This window comes from Mus caroli, unplaced genomic scaffold (assembly GCF_978045245.1).
Source record: "Mus caroli unplaced genomic scaffold, Mus_caroli_1 scaffold_4, whole genome shotgun sequence".
NCBI lineage: Eukaryota > Metazoa > Chordata > Mammalia > Rodentia > Muridae > Mus > Mus caroli.
Genome location: NW_028227259.1, coordinates 25,130,077 through 25,147,127, shown reverse-complemented (window position 1 = coordinate 25,147,127; position 17,051 = coordinate 25,130,077). Strand labels below are relative to the sequence as shown.

The following is a 17,051-nucleotide window of genomic DNA, read 5'->3' as shown; positions in this document are numbered from 1 at the left end:
TGAGGCTCTCAGACATCAGGGAGATAGAACCTGTAGAGACCACCTCCAATAGATAGGTATGCCTCCCCCATGTCCCCCAAACCCCAAGGCGACCCCTGCCAATGCTCTCTGTCAAGGAATTGTGCCATCCACCCATCTCAAAGATTTTAACCAAGAAATGTTCCTGAGAAAAGGAAGAACAGGGACAAGAAATGGAGCAGAGACTGAAGGAAGGGCTGTCCAGGGACTTCCCTACCTGGGGATCCATCCTGTCTTCAGACACCAAACCAGACACTGTTCCTGTGGTCAAGAGGAGCTTGCAGACAGGAACTTGGAGTGATGTTTCTTTGGGAGGTGTGGCCAGCAACTGACCATTGGAGCCAACTATTACACTGAGCTCAGGGAACTCATTGCAGGAGCTTGCAGAAAAGCTGGAGGTGAAGAGGGGAATGGAATCCTATTGAAAAACAAAATCTGCTGGCCGGACCACCCAGTACTCCTAGACACTAGACCACCAACCCAGGAGTGTATAAGCAGGGATCTATAACTCCAGATACATTGTAGCAGAGAATGGCCTAACTGAAAGCAATGGGAGGCAAGGCCCTTGGTCCTATGGAGGTTTGATGTTCCAGTGTAGGGGGTTTCTCAATCAGTAGGTCAAGAAAGGGAGGGTGGTTGAAGGAGAATCCTCATCCAGGCACAGTGGGGGCTGAGAGTGCAGATGTATTTTGAGGGGTTAGTGGAGGGTAACCAGGAAGTGGCATATCATGTGAGATGTAACCCGATGGAATGATTAATAAATACATTTTTAAAACACACACGTAAACCAGGCATTTAATTTTACCAGTGAAGACTCAGTGGCAGTAGCCAGCTCAGAGAGTCAGTGAAAGCACCTAGCTGACCTTCCTACCCTGATGAACTCCCAGTAGGAAAGCAGTCTTTATCCCTCCCCATACTGTCTAAAATATCCATCAAGTTAAAGTCCTTCTTTCTCAGGCCAGACAGTGGTGGTTCATGTCTTTAATCCCTGCACTTGGGAGGCAGAGGCAGGCAGATTTCAGAGTTCGAGGCCAGCCTGGTCTACAGAATGAGTTCCAGGACAGCCAGTGCTATACAGAGACATCTTGTCTCAACCCCCCCTCCCCCAAAAAGGCCATCCTTTTGTTTAATTATATTCATTCCCTTTCAACTGGTTAATTGCTCTACTTCTGGACATGGTGTTGACTTTAATTTGCTTTGCAATATATGTGAGTGATAGGGATGAACCACAGGACAAAAATGTACACTGAACAGAAAGCTCTTGGATTACAGGTCTGTGCTAGGACTGAGCTATACCATAAAAAGGTGTTTTTCTTTTTTCATTTTCTTTTTCAGGAAATAACACAATCTTGAGGTTTACAATGTGACCAAATATCCTGCAGCATAGATTAACCATAATCCCTTTCTTTTAGAAATCAAGCTCTCTGACAAGTGTCCTGGTAGTTTCCAGGCATGTCTGAGTGCATCATCATGGGAACACGATGATTCCTAGGACATCAGAAATGGGGTCTTGAAGCAGTTTAAAAGGCAAAAGAAACCTAAAAAGCACCAAGCCACCCCTGATCCTTATCATAAGGGATAAATTCCCCTTCCCCCTTCTCACATAATTTATGGCAAGATATCACCATTCTTGACCTTGGCTCAGTGTCCTATGTGCTGCTGAATGGAAGTGTTTATGTCCAAGGGTCAACAAACAATCCAAAGAAACACTGAATTCAGTTAAACACGGAAGGTTTATTAAATGCACACCCCATGACAGAACAACCAGGACAACAGCTGAAAACTGTATGCTAGACATTTCTTAGGGCCAGCTCCATGAAAAAAAAAAAAAAAACACAAAGAGCTCATGCACAAGGACTGGAAATGCTGCCCTTACTCAAGCCGATTTAAACATAATAGTTCATATTGACCTTGAAGTTGAAAGGTCTTATGTGAAACATATAGATGTGGACATTTATAAGGTTAACAGACCTCAGATCTCCACTCCTTTTTCATCTTTGTTGACTGCAACAAACTGCATTATCCTCGGCTGGTTCAACTCCCTCTTAGGAGCTTTCCTTATCATGTATACCATGGCTCTGGCATTTTTAACGTCTTTGAGTCTCCAAGGTAATTTCAATGATACAGCTTCTTGTTTCAGTGTCTGGGATTCCACTTGAACTTTTGGGCTCCTCCTAAGGGCTGGCATCACTTATCCACCTCTGACCTCTGTAGCACTCTAAGTTCAGGTTGATCCACTCCACTACAGCTGCTGTTCTTGGTGATCATCCCATGGTACTGACAAATCCAATACACAAGGGTGTTCCACTCAAACTAGGCTTCACCAATAGCCTCTCATAGGCTCTCTTCATGGTGCCAAGCCTCAAATCCTTTTCATGACACCCTCAGTCCTGGGCCATCAACTACAGCTGAGGCTACACCTTCTCCAATGGTCTTCCATGATCTCTCACAATGCCAAGCATCAGCTGTTCTTCATGACACCTCATGCCTTCCAAACCAGTGCCACCTGGGTGACTCTTCCACATTACCAAGTCCAGAAGCTGCATGAAGTACAGCCTTGCCTGTCTCTGAAACACAGCTTCTGTGTGCTCTAAGAAAACAATTCCCAGATTTCAATTCAGTGATGCTGGTCTCTTCTTAATCATTGCTAATATCTTAGCTCCAGCTAACCCGAATCAAATGTCCCAGTAGTTCCTTCCATTCCTAAGTCTAGAGCCAGAGCCACATGGCTGAAAGTGCCCAGTTCGGCTGCTTACAGGAACTAGAACATGACCCTCTTGTACTATTACATTATCACTGGCTTTGTTTTCCAAATCCTTCACTGCCTAAGCTAGGCTATCCTGTTTCTTGCCCTGTAGATTGACCTTGAAAGGCATAGATCAACATGCCTGTCTCCTGGGATTAAAGGTGTGCATCACCATGCCTGAATCTAAATTTAGATGGGTAGAGTCTGACCCCAAGGTCCCACTTCCTTAATCTGTTATCTCCTAACATAGGATTTTGCTCCATTTCACGTTCTGGTGCCCCTTTAATACTCAAACCATGTATTTTATATTTTTCCTTTCTAAGCTTGCTATGCTTGTTAAAACTTATCTTTCTAAGACTTAACCAGAGAACAAAGTCTCTGCTGGGCTTTTCTGAAACTTCCCTTGTCAATGCAATTAATCTGAGGCTCTTCACCTTAGTCTCAGGCAGACTTGTCAGTCTAGGACAAAAACTAGCCACATTCTTCATCAAAATATGACAAAAACAGTCTTTCTGCCACATTCTGAAATTCTTCTCCTTTGAAATCTCTTGGGCCAGGTCAACACAGTTCAAATCACTCCCAGCAACAAAGTCTTCCATATTCCTACTAGGATGACCCATTAAGCCACTTTTAAAGCATTCCTCTGTGTTCCAAATCCAAAGTCCCTAAATCTACATTCTTCAAATGAAAGCATGGTCAGTCCTATCCCAGCAATGCCCCATTCCCTGGTACCAACTTCTGCCTTTTTTTTTTTTTCAAACCTGTGCAATTTCTTTCTTGGGACTAACATACATAAGAAACCTGAGTAGTCACTTTCACAAAATGTGATTGTGCTAGAAAGTGTTGTTTGATGCATTCTAGATCACAGGCCTGACAGGCCCATGAAGAAGCCACTTTATCTTCTGATAACTAAAACACTCTAGAGTCCAAATTCCTGGCTTACAACTATCTGGTAGAGCTGGTGGAAAAGCAGGAAGGGATATGCTTTTCCAAGTCCAGAACTTAGGCCACCAGAGTGAGAGCAGCCTGTCCTATGGCTGCAACACCCAGTAAAGCCCCATGACAGCACCGTCCAATCAACTGTGAAATGAATGCTGAGGAGGACATGTTGTCTCCGAGGCCAGCTGCAGAGGAAACAAGTTAAGTGACATATATAAGCTGCAGTCTTCAGGGTCCCTTCTCCTCGTTCCTCAGGCATTCAGTGAGACCTGACTGTACAAAGACAGAGAATCTTCCAGTACAGTATGCTGACCATATCGGGGAAGGACTCCCAACTCCTCCATGTACCCACCTGACTGTCCCACTATATATACAATACAGTCACCACAAAAAAAAATAATAATTTTAATTTGGCAACATGAAACTTCTGTAAACTGGACCAGCTCCAAAAACATTAATACTAAAGTAGTCCCTTCACCAAATATATACCTGAGATTAGCTGCTCATGAAAGTTTAAAGGCACCACTCCAGCATTACATGTCCACTTTTGATTTTCCCTGGACAAGAGTCTTGGGATTTGTAGAAGCCAGCAAGAACTCGAGGTATATTGCTGTGGGTAAGTTTGTCAGCTGTGCAGATGATCCCAGCTACAGGCCAACAGGTTATCTAAAGAGTATGCACCTAAGGCTTATACTGTTCAGCTCTGAGGAAGGCTTGATTCACAGTGAAGAGGTGGAACCGGAAGACAGGACAGAGATGTACAGCATTCATTCCTCCAAATCCGCCAGGCCTGACTTATGGTCTCCACAAGCAGCCGTCCACTTCCTTAGGGCTTAGGTCCTCCCTAGACTAGCTCTGATCCAGAGGAAGTATTGGGATTTTACGAGTCAGCAACTGTTCTGGTGACTCCACAGGCGCCCAGGTCTTTTGGAATAAGGACTGTGACTGGACTGGATGCATTTGCAATCCCGTTGGTCTGTGTACTTCTTGAAATGTGCCTCTTAATCTGCTTCAAGTGCCAGTCTGCTCCATCATCGAAGCCTGAAAGTGACCTAGGCCCTCTTTGTGACAGAAGTTGAGGGAACGCTCTGGAGAGAGGCCATTGGGTTGGGTGGCTACTGGGTGGGGATGTGGATGGGCAGGCACAGAGGATGGGTATGCCCTGGGGTGAAAATGACTGGCTGATCACTGAGGAGTGTATGGAGACCCTGTCTGCAGCATCACACTGTGGGGTGGGAAAGCAGATGAACCAAAAGTCATTCCTGAACTCAGAGATGGTGGTGGAGTTCCATAAAGATAGACACTGGTTGACAGTGAGTTCTGCCACTTGGGAGCTGCATCATGGTTGTCGAGATCTAGAATTTTGGGGGACTCTCTGGCCTCTCCACAGATCATCCATCTTTTCTTCTTCTGGACCAGAATTGTGTCCATCAGGAGGAACAACCTTAGCAGACACTGCATCCATTTGAGTTGGAGGAGTTAAGGCAGAATTTAGTGTCTCACAACCTTGCAGACTAGACAGGACATTCTTCTCTGGGAAGAGGGAACATGGAGGGTGACTCCCTGGGGGTCCACTTGGGCTTCTCTGGGAAGGGAGAGATCTCTGCCAATCAGAAAAGCCCTGTGTACATGTATAATGAGGAGTCCTCTGATAGGGGTGGTAGGAAGGCAGAGAAGAAGGCTGGTAGGTATATCTCATTCCTTGCTGAGGACGGTACCTAGGAAAGAGTCCAGGTTGCGGACCATTATCCTGGAACACCCTGGGAGGAAAGGACTGAAGCTGTGAACCTGAGGACTTTCCTCCCATCATAGAGCCCAAGCCTTGCAAACTTGGACTCATAGGGTACTGTGTAGCTGAGTTAGAGTATTCTATGCCAGGCATGTATAAGGGAGAAAACTGGTTCACCTTGCCAGCCATCCAACCGGGATCTGTGCAAAGAGGTGTAGTAGCATTCGGTCCTATGCATAGCATGGCTTCTTGCAATGTTTTACCCCTGGGGCAGATTGGCTTTTCTGGACCACTACAAACAAGGCCCTTCCCCTCTGACATACAGGGAGATGCTTCACCAAGGACCTCATTTTCAGGTAGATTCCCCATCTCTGCCACTATGGAGAAGTCTCTCAAACAGCCTTGCACAGCTGGGCTGCTGTAGCTATTGTCCAAAGGCCAGGTGTTCTTGTTCTTTGATGTGTTAGAAGTGTCTGCAGAGTCTGAAGCATCACTATTGAGTCGGAAGTCCTCTGTTTCCCTTTCTTGTGGTGAGCTTTGCCTGGTACTGCTGGCTTGCAAGGGAGGTGCAGGGTGAAGTAGTTGTTTGAGGTATACCCCCTCTGAAGAACAAATGCTTGCTGCTTTCTCTTCATGTCCAGGCAAAGGCTCTGGGTCTTCCTCAGGCTCTTGTGTTTCAGTCATCTCCTGTATACTCCCAGGGTTGTCCAATGCAGTCTCGGGCTCTGACACATGTACTGATGACGAATGAGCTACCTTTGGAGAGGGACCAGTTATTGGGGAGGAGTGCGCTGGAGGGGGGTGGTAAGGCATACCTGGGGGAAAGACTCCGGAGGGGAGCTGCTTCATGGCAATCATTTCAGGGCTGTCCATCATGGATTCCCCTACTTGTGCCCCCCGGGGCACCTGGGAGGGCCCTCTGAATCCAGGACTTGGTGCTGGAGTTGGAGGTGTCTGCAAACCATGTCCATCAGACTTACAGGGTGGCTGCATATACCCTGAGGAAGGAACACCATGAGGTAGAAAGCTTGACTGTTTAGTCCACTGGTTTGGTGGGATAGGTTGTCTCATCACTCGGCCATCCATCACATGACCAATGGTATGAGGGTGGTGAGAGGGTCCTGGACCCAGGTGGGGCTTCTCAACTGGCCCCAAACATCCAGGGTTTACAGTACCATGGTTCCCATTCCAAACAGCAGGGTGTCCTCGATTTAGATACTTGTATGAATGATAAATATGACCAGGAGGAATTTCAGACCTTTCAGGAAAGTCTGGAGGTCGGGCTGGAGTCCCACCATGCCTAGAAGTAATAAATCCTGCCTGGAATGGAGCTGGTGGATACATGTTTCCAACTTGACTGGGACAATTCATCTGCCCAAGCTGTAAGGATGGGACATGTGACACCATATTGGAAAGGTCTGAAGCACTGAGCAGGGATCCCCAATGGTTACTAATTCCAACTGGAGACTGTATAGCAAAGGTTGGGTGTTCCAAGGGCTCCTCTGGGGGCACCTCTGGAATTCGAGAGGAGCCATGTAAGTTGATGGGTTTTGATCCTTGAAGAGAGCCAAACGTTCCTGGTGCTGCTTGCTTCATCTGGTTTAAAAGGGATGCGTGGCTAGGCACCCTACCACAATGCAGGGGGCAAGAAAAGCCTTGGCCATTTGATGTGCCGACCTCTGGAGGGAGTTGTATGGAACTGCTGCTCTGATTGTCCCCTGAGGAGGCAGCTTAGTGTGCTGTGGGCAATGATTTTCCCCCATTCTTTACTGGTGGGTGTTTCCTGCTGTACACTTCTGTGTTTCTTGAGAGAGTCCAAACATGGCTTCCACTATTTCTACCAGACTGACTCCTTCTTCTTTAGCATTTTTCATCCTCTTTGATCCAAAATTCTTCATCTGTGTCTCCATCTTCACCAGGAAAGTATTTTGTCATGGCCCGATGGAAATACTGCTCTAAATTGTCAGACATCTTGGTATATTCATTACTGTCACCATTGTATTTTCGGCAATTTTTGAACATGGTCTTTGTGACATTTACAAATTCCTCCTTGGTACAATATGAACCTCCATTTAATTTCTTCTCCATGCTTGAAATATCCATGGGGGTCTTAATAATCTGGTAATAGTTGGGGGCATAAGATTCATCCACAATTTCCAAGAAGGGCCAGGAATTCTTGTGAGCCTTCGCCACATCTAGAACTTTTACATGGCTGTGAAATCGTCATCCAATTCAAAGAGGTCCTTGGTCTTCTTCCATTCCCTCATAGGAGAATTCAGATCCAAATGGGAAAGTTCTGGGGGTAGCTCCTTGCCTTTAGCCAATAGCCATGCTCATTCTTCCCTGAGCTTTCTCCTCTTAGCCCAGACTTCCACTGCCTTGACCTTTTTCCTCCTTTTCCTGCATTCTCTCCTCCTTTAACATCTGATCTTGCTCCTTCTTCTGCACTGCAAGAAAGATCGGTCGTTCCTCCTCCTCCCCCCTGTGCTTCTGTTTTTCTATCTTGGTGAGCATGGGAGTATCCTCTAGCTTGATGAATTGGATGGGCAGGTGGACAGATATAAACCTGTGTTGCAGCTCTGGCTTTGTGCCCTGTGGACATTTTCCCTTCTGAGCAATCATGTTGCAGATTTCAGGCAGGAAGTCCTGCTAAGGAGCTTGTAGAGTTGCTGCTCTTGGAGAGAGGTCGGCTCTCAGGAAGCTCTCAGTAACCTGTCTCCATTCTTCTGTTAGACACAGGATCCACCAAGTACCTTGGCCTGCCCCTCCGGATCCATTTCTTTTGTGTAGGTCAGACGTCAAGGAGTTTTCTTCCTGCTTTTCACTGGATATAATCTCCTCCTGTAGTTTTTTTTTTTTTTTTTTTTTTTTTTTTCGTTTTTCAGGCCTTCCTCTTCTTTTGTCTGTTTTTCCTGGAACATTTGAGACATTTTTTTTTTTTTTTTTTTTTTTTTGCCTTTCACTTTCCCTACTCAAGGAGAGTTCTCCATTGGACCTTCCGTGTACTAGGTCTTCTTTGTATATTTGTGTCCCATAGAAGTACCAGTACAGTGCACCTGAATTGTCTTCACCTAGAGGTTCAACTCAGAGACTGTCTGCATCCAGACCCTTGAGAAGATCAAAGACATCATCTGCAAAAAGCGGGTAACACAGAGGAGATGCAGGATCTCTACTCATGTACGCAGAGGAAGGTTTGAAAACTGGGATCTCTCAGAGGATTGGGCTTTCCTTCTTCAAGCTCACAACCTTAGTTAACAATATCTTCCAAGTAGCTGTGGAATGTCTGAGACGTGATACCTCTTCGCTAATAGCAGCCTTGAAGCAGGCAGGCAATCAGATCACTGATAAATACCAAGTCATCTCTGTGAAGAGCTGCCTCTAACTCCTCGATCTCGAAGTTGAGCAGGCATAACGCCTTGTGAAAGAACAAGCAGAATTGTGCGATGGCTGGGACTTCCCACCAGGAGCAGAGCATGCCCAGCATGGCCATGCAGCCTTCCTCTGGGCACATCTCCCTGCTGTGATTACTCACTCACTCTTGCTTGCTTCAATCTTGCTTGCTAGCTCCAACTCTGGCCAGGGGGCAGTGCCTCTCACTCAGCAAATGGCAGCTCCCTCAGCTTAGCAAGAGCTCAAGCAGAGGCGGGCCAGGACAGGGGTAGTGCACTGGGGGAGTAGCTTGCAAACTCGCTCAAGCAGCCGCATGCTTGCCCCCTCCCTCAATGGCTGTCCCAACATCTGATTTAGTTATGGTTTTACTGCTGGGAACAGACACTATGACTAGGGCAAGACTTATAAAAACATTTCATTGGGGCGGGCTTACACGTTCAGAGGCTCAGTCAATTATCATCAAGCATGGCAGCATCCACACAGGCATGGCACGAGCAGAGCTGACAGTTCCACATCTTCACCCAAAGGCTGCTAGTAAAAGACCCATTTCCAGGCACCTAGGATGAGAGTATTAAGCCCACACACACAGTGACATGCCTACTGCAAACAGGTCACACCTATTCCAACAATGCTACCCATCCAAATGGTGCCACTCTCTGGTACAAGAGTATACAAACCATCACAACTTGGAAGCATATTATGGCAAAAGCATGAAATAGACTGACGGCTGCCATGTAACAAATTTCCTACAGATATGGTAAGGGGGCAAGCCTTACCAGAGAGAACTTTGTATCATTAGGAAAGATGTCTGCATGATGTTAGCATGTTTATACAAGGTCCATGGCCTCAACAGGAGCACTTTCAAGGAGGACAAAGAATGTGTGTTTTACTTGAAATAAAGGGCTTCAGCACTGTTGCTCAGACTGGTCGGTGCCGATTTCACCTCACTCTATCCATGCAGAGGAACCCAAGTTGTCCTCCCACATTCCTTTTGAGCAAGGTATAGGCACAAAAAGACCAGGACGCAGAGCTGGTTTCCAAATCCTCAGTTATGCTCAATTTTTAACTAATGTTTAAACAAATACAGTGTGGTCACTTATTATTGATAGTCTTCACATCTTACTGAGGGCACCAATTGCTTGACTACAACCAACTCTCTAAAAAGTCTGCGCCCTGGGACATATATCAAGATCAGTCTGGCATGGAGGTGCATGCACACTTTCCTGTACTGAACATAGAAAGGTGGAGGTAGAAGTTTGATGTATGGTAAATTGGCCACCAAGTTCACATTGTGCTCCTGGATTTCATCTCAGGACAAGGATGTGGAGAGTCGCTGATGGCTTCTGTCTAGCCCCTTGAAAGGTTCTCTGAGCTTTGGCCTCAGCACTTAATACTTCCTGCTGGGTCAGCAACACTAAAGGAAGCTAAGATTTTCATAGGCACAGTATCACACTACCAGCAGTGGATATTAATCAGTTGTTCAGATGATGATACTCACTTTCATTTTTTCCTAATGTGGGCTAAGGGAAACAGAGAACATAGTCCTTAGAATGGAAAGATCATTCTCACTTCTCCATCTTCCCAGAAAGAAAGACTGGAAGGGAGAGAATGGTAAGTTCTTTATAATAGAAAAGACTTGGTAAGTGAGGCCTTTGATTTAGCGTGTGATTCATTGTTGTTTTCTGAAACAGGGTCTCAAATACCCCATGTGGACCAAGTTAACCTTGAGCTCAGACAATTCTGCTTCCACTTTCCTATATTTGAGCTTCCAAGTGGGGCCTCCAAGTACTGTGGAAACATAACTAGTCATTTGAGAGACCTGGATAATCTAATGCTAAGGCATGTACAGCACAGTATAGCAAAAGTCATTGATTTCTATGTCTGCCCCCTATTTCAGATAGTTGCTGTCATATGACAGCCAATCATCAACAGAGAAAACAACTTGACTCAGCAAAGTCATGGTGTCCACATTCTGTTGTGTTCTGTATGAGGTTTGTTAATCTTACAATGGTACATAAACCATTCCATGGGACCCCTCAAATTAAGGGTCAATATGCAGTTATATCTAAAATGGCCTGATCCGAACAGAGCACTGGATACTTCCCTAACTTTAAATGAACTAATTTTGTTTTTTCATTTGTTTTTGTTTGTTTGGTTGGTTTGGTTTTTGGGTTTTTGTTTTCTGTCTTTATAAGTTAACAAAGATAGATTTTTTGTGCTATGGCTCAGGCACAAATCCTGAGCAATGGTTCTGATCAATCAACTTTAGGGTCTGCATTTAATGAATCATTCATGTTTGACGGAAATTGGGTTTTGTGTGGTTTGTGGGGCCAAACATGAACCCAAATACAAGATGCTAGGACCTTGCCCAGTCAACTAACCTATGTCTATAGTATTACCCTATACTTTCTGCCTGCACATCCGCACCTCTGTTGAATATATTATTTATTTCATGCAGAAACTCATGGTCTAGAACACAGAGGGCTATAAGCAATACTGATCGGTGAGATTGGTGCAGTGAGAAAAGCCCCCACACAATCTGATGGTCACACATTGGTGGCTCCATATTTCAGTTTCCTTTGCCAAAAGATCTCTAGAATGTTGTCAGAAGCATGATGACTGCATGTCTCCCTCCTAAGGGATCTTGGGGCAAATTTCAAATGCTAAACACAAGGCTTCATGAGTGTGGTCCCTAACACACACCCACACTGCAACCAGCCCTGAAGGCTCAGAATGGATGAGATTTCATGCACCTGTATATGATTAGGCAGGAGTAGATTTTGGCTGCATATTCAAACTGGTATGATTTCTCACTAAGTTTTAATGGCTCCTATTGCTGATTGAGGAAAATTTAAGGTAGGATGAGATATTTCTGAGAAGGGTTTGGAAAGGAAACACAGAGTTAGATACATAGGAATTACTTAGGTGTGGCCAATCAAGCCTAGAGCAAACCCTGGCTTTGGAAGGAGGATGTGCTCAATGGCTATGCCCCAGGAAAGAGCAGCTCAACTTCCTGTCAGTACAGGGAGAACATTAGCAGAGAACCAAAGGCTTTATGTAGTCCATGACATCAGCAGTCCCTTCTTGGACATTCTATTGTCTCCTGGAGAGTTCTAAGCAACCTCTGTGATGTCACCAGTGTTGTAGTTACAACAAGCTGACTGAGATTTCTCAGTCAGAGAATGGACATTGCAGCGATGGCCCTGCTTGACCGACTTGGTAGACTTTTTCAGAGAACCAATGTGGATGGGAGAGAGACCAGAGAGGGGAGGAAGGATGCTGGCCTTCCATCTGAGAGTAATGAAGGACGAAGGAGGTGGACTTGGCGAATGAGGAGTAAGTCCTGGGAAGTGGATGTTGAGTTTCCTGGTAGGGGTGGCCTGAGCTGGCCTTTCTAGTAATGTGGAACTGGAGACTCTGGGTAGCAAAAAAACTTCCATGGTTATCACAATTCTTGAATCATCAAGGATTTCAGAACAGTACTTTTCCATCCCCTAAGGCAGGAGTTGGCAAGGTCAAAGCTGTTAGGCTATGAACTTCAAGTCTTGACTTGCACTGGGTATTGTGGGTGTTACTTGGGGACAGAATGAGACCATCAGGAGTGACAGCGGGTCTAAGCTATGCCAGTTTGAGGGAAGGAATACCTGCACTTCAGTCCATGGCTTCTTTTAGCTCCTGTAGTTATCTGACATTAGTCACAGGGAGAGAATGGTGCTCCAGACCATGATGTCATGTTCTCAGAACTACTCTGACCTCCTGTTTGTGACAGTTCCTACCTTACCTTTCTTTATCACCAATTGTGGGTGGCAGCCATTTCTATACTGTAAACAAAGAACAAGCAGTTGATAGACCCAGAGGGGGATTCTATTTTTATTTCTGGGATGTTTTGTGTTTCAGGGGGGAAGTTGATCATTGTGATGAACATATTCTCCCCCTGCCTGACTTATTAAGCCAATTCCTTGGCTTAGAGTAACAGGTTGGATATCTGAGCATCTCCAAGATCTCAAATACTTGTGATAGTGAATTTGTAGTCTGACTTGTGAAACCACAGGGCTCAGGGCTCTGAAGCCAAGTTGTACCCTGAAGAAGACATCTCTCTGGTCCTCATAAGCACGTTTAAGGGGGAATGAGGATACATCTGGCTACTTACATCACCTGATCTCTCTAGAGTGATGGTAGAACTGAGATCCACTCAGAAGAAATCTCATGCTGGGACCAATCTCTTGGTGGTGTCACTAGGTTACAGGCCTTTTTCCTTCTCTTTGGTAAGTCCACACTCTTTGCATTCTCACATCAAATATTCTCATATTCATCTACCTACAGTGGCTCACAGACAGACATCATCCCCTATACCTGTCATGAGCAAGGAACAGTTTGAGAAGGAAGAGAACGAGCTGATTAAAGAGATCCAGCTCACTACCCAGGAGACAAATGAGCTGAGAGATCGCCTGATCTATGTGACCGAGGGATCCATGAACAAGAGGTATACGTTGCTCCATACCTGTGGTGTCATTCCGGGGTCTGCAATGCCTCCTTCATCTTATGCTTTTAAAGGGGTGGGTTCTAGGAAGCTATACCACCAGAACATAATTGGGCCTCACTTCATGCCCCTAAATACTTATTAGAGGAGTGGCCACACCTGAAGTTTTGTCAGGAGCGAGAAGGGAAATAGACTCTTCTGCTCCCTCCACTTGAAAAGAGGAACTTGGAGTCTGAGTGAAGAACTCAGGGATAGAGGCAGTGATGATTTCCTAGGGTTCATTTGGAAAGCCTTTGACAGGAGGTTGCTAGGTGATGGGAGTTTGTAGTTGTGTTTTTACTTGTTTCGAAGGTGACTGAGTGTTGGAACCTCCAGGTAGCAGCTGGAGGGGCCTGGTCCCACATGGTTCTTCTCAGTGCTTGATTAGAATGCCTGAAGTTCATGCCTGTTCCTGTTTGTCTGTGTGCCTTATACTCTGAGGCAGTAATGTTGCATGCATTACTCTACCTCTCATTGTGTTCCCTTTGTCTTTGTCTCTTTCTCTTTCATTCTCTCACTCTTTGTTTCTCCATCCTGTGTATAGGTCTAGTCTGTGAGTCTATGTGCATGCACAGGTACAGACCTGTGAATATGTTTTGTATGTTTTTATTTCTCTCCACAATTTGGAATCTAGGGGTAGGTGTTTTGGCCTGAGGATTTACTTACCTAAGAGTATCCAGGTGAGGTGGGTCCTGAGGCCTGGTAGTCCCCACTTTAAATAGCATTGCACTTTGACTATGTTGTCACATGTGTTAGTACTTTTGTATTTTTGGGGCAGATTATAAATCTGTGGTGATGTCTGGACTCATCTCCAGAATTATATATAATAACTGTCTCTACAGTATTAGGTATCCAGGATTTAGAATCCCTTTTATGGAAACAGGGGAAACACCATCACAGCTGTTTGGTGGGTAAACACCTGTAGCCTAGACCCCTGAGAACATAACTGCTTAGTCTGCCCTTCAGACCTACTGAGTAACGCAGGGAGCCAGGGCACCCTCAATCTAGATGCCTAGCTTCTGGTGTTCAGGGGCCAGGATAGCCAGTTTCCCAAGGTTAAGAAAATCCCAGCATTTAGAATGCAGTGTGTGGTTTCCATGGCTGCAGTAGTCCAGGACCCAGCCTGAGTTCATGTGTTACTAAAAGCCTAAGTTTATGGAGTTCTATCTTCCTGGGGCCAGGCCCTACCACAGGCCAAATGGACACTATAAAGAACTGAAATTAAAGGAGAAGGAGATCATGACATTCCTACATGAATTAGAGAACAAGAACATGGAGGCCCGAGAGAACAAGCAGGAGCTCATGAAGGAGATAAATTTCTATCGGTAAGTACTTGTCTGGGAGGCCAACACTTGTGAAATGGCCATTTCTGCCTTCCTTTGTTTCTGGTCGGGAGACTGCAGGTCTGGTTCTATACTTTATGCTTTTTAGGCATCAGTGTCCCTTGGATTTTTGGACTCAGTTTTCCTAGGTCTCTAGGAGACTGTTACCACTGCCAGTGTTCTCCAGGCATCCTCAGGAGCCTCTAAACAGACAAGTGATTCAGATCATCAGAAGGTTATTATGTTGTACTGGGCCTCTGGGGTTCAGGCAGGGTTTTACAGAGCTAAGTGAGGTGTAATATGAGGATAGAGTGCCCTCCCTTTGGTTCTAATGACTACCCTGATTGTAGTTGCACCCTACTAATTGGTATTGTCCCAATGCATGGGCTGTCATGAGTAGATGGAGATCCCTGTTTCTTTTGGAAAAACATGGACCCTTTTGGTGTTTGGACTGCAGCACAAAATTCTTCTTCCATGAAATATGCTATTTGCTGTTTGTAGAGCTGTCATGGATGTATTCTGGTGGATTGTATTAGGTCTTCACAGGAATCAGGGTACATGTCAGGTTAATGGGACCTGTAAGTAGAAATGGGAGGAGGAGGCTGCAGGAACTTACCATGCAGAATGTGTTTCCAGTAACCTGCACAGCCGGCTCCTGCTGGAGAAGAATCTTATAAAGAAGAATTTGGCGATATTGCAGCAGGAGAAGAAGGAAGTACTGGCTGATTGGGCCGTCATTCGTCAATGTTTGATGGAGTTGAACCTGAGTGGTACAGAAGAACAGGAGAAGACCAACAACCTGGAGACTAAAGAACATCAGGTAGGGACAAACAATTTGGCCATGCTATGACTATCTGATAATTGGCACAATAGAATCTATCTTTGCTTCCTCCCACCAACTTTCTAATCCATACTTCCAAGCAGCCGCCCTCCTCATGGAATGTAGCTGTTCTTTGCTCTTTTTTCACACAAGTATTCTGGGAAGTTAGCCTCTTGTGAGACTCTGAATTAGCCTCTTTGGAGGCACTATTATCACTGGCAAGTGAACCTTTCAACTCTGCTTTAGTCTTCTGTCCACTCAGGGTGACAGGTGAATAACATGTCACATTCTTGCATGCATGTCTTCAGATAGGTGGAATGCTATGTGGAGGTTTGAGTGAATTCTGGGTCCTATCTGCAGATTTCACATCAGTAATTTCAGTTAGCATATTAATGTTGACTGTCCAGTAAAGATGAGGTAGTGGGAGATAAAGGTCTGACAGCTGCCATGCCTTTCCCCACCATTCCTGTGTCTTAGTAACTGCCTTCCTTTCCCAGGTCTCAGAAACTGCTAGAGAGCTGGGATTGGCCACAGCTAAAGAAGAGACCATCTTGCAAAATGCGTTGTCATGCCAGGAGGCCCCTGCTGACCCTGATCTCCAGCATCCAGAATCTTCCTCAGATGAATCTTCCTCAGATGAATCTCTTTATATCACATGTCCTGAGTGGGAATAGGCCCTAACTAGGAAGCCATGGCTGATTCAGGGTGTTATTCCCTTTTCTCTTCAGATAATTCCTCTTGGCAGAGAACGGAGGTGACTGCACTGCTAACAAATGTCCAAGAGGAGTAACAGGCTATAGGTCTGTGCTGCTAAAAGTGCAGAAAAAAGATGAACAATAATTTTTTTATAGTTTTGTTTGAAGTTTTCATTTTTTGTTCTTAGAGTTGTTGCTATGTTATTTAGAAGTTATATGTTCTTATTCTTTTATTTCATTGTTTATTTTTGCCTTTATCTCTATATTAATTGAAATTGTAAAACCTATTTTTTAAAAATTCTATTTCTTATGCAAAAAATGGATTTGCAAGTCGTGACTTTTGAGACCATCTTCCTTATTCAGGTTTTCTATCCCCTGCTGTAGACCTATAACTCACATCCAGAGATGGATCTTTGTAAGTTTCAGACAGCCAGGGCTATATAGTAAAGTCATAGCCACCTAGGGGTATACAAGGTGATGAACTTTTGTGTATCAATAATTTTATTTACCCCATGGACACACACTTGGTGATGTAATCACTGCCATACTGCATCCATGGTGTCATGAATTCTCATACTCCTAACATATAGCACTCTGTCACACACACACATTCATTCATGATCCTGTGAACCAGATACTGAGGAATATACAATCATTGTTCTAGAGCTGCTGAGGATATAAACACATTCAGAAAGGAATACAAAACAAATCAGGAAGGCCAGAGCCATATGCCTCAGTTTACTTGCAACAGAGCATCAGTGATGGAGGCGAACAATAGCTTCCCTTTGGTTCTGGCCTGAAGAGGTCAGAGCCATTAACTGGGAGAAAGTTCAGGGGTCGTCCCTCCTGAAAGGGAGGGATGTCTAAACATGG

At 45.0% G+C, this 17,051-nt stretch overlaps 1 pseudogene; it reads right to left on the bottom strand.

Moving 5' to 3' along the window:
• Positions 1-4,552: 4,552 nt before the first annotated feature.
• Positions 4,553-8,943, bottom strand: LOC147005032 (chromatin remodeling regulator CECR2-like; annotated as a pseudogene).
• Positions 8,944-17,051: the final 8,108 nt, after the last annotated feature.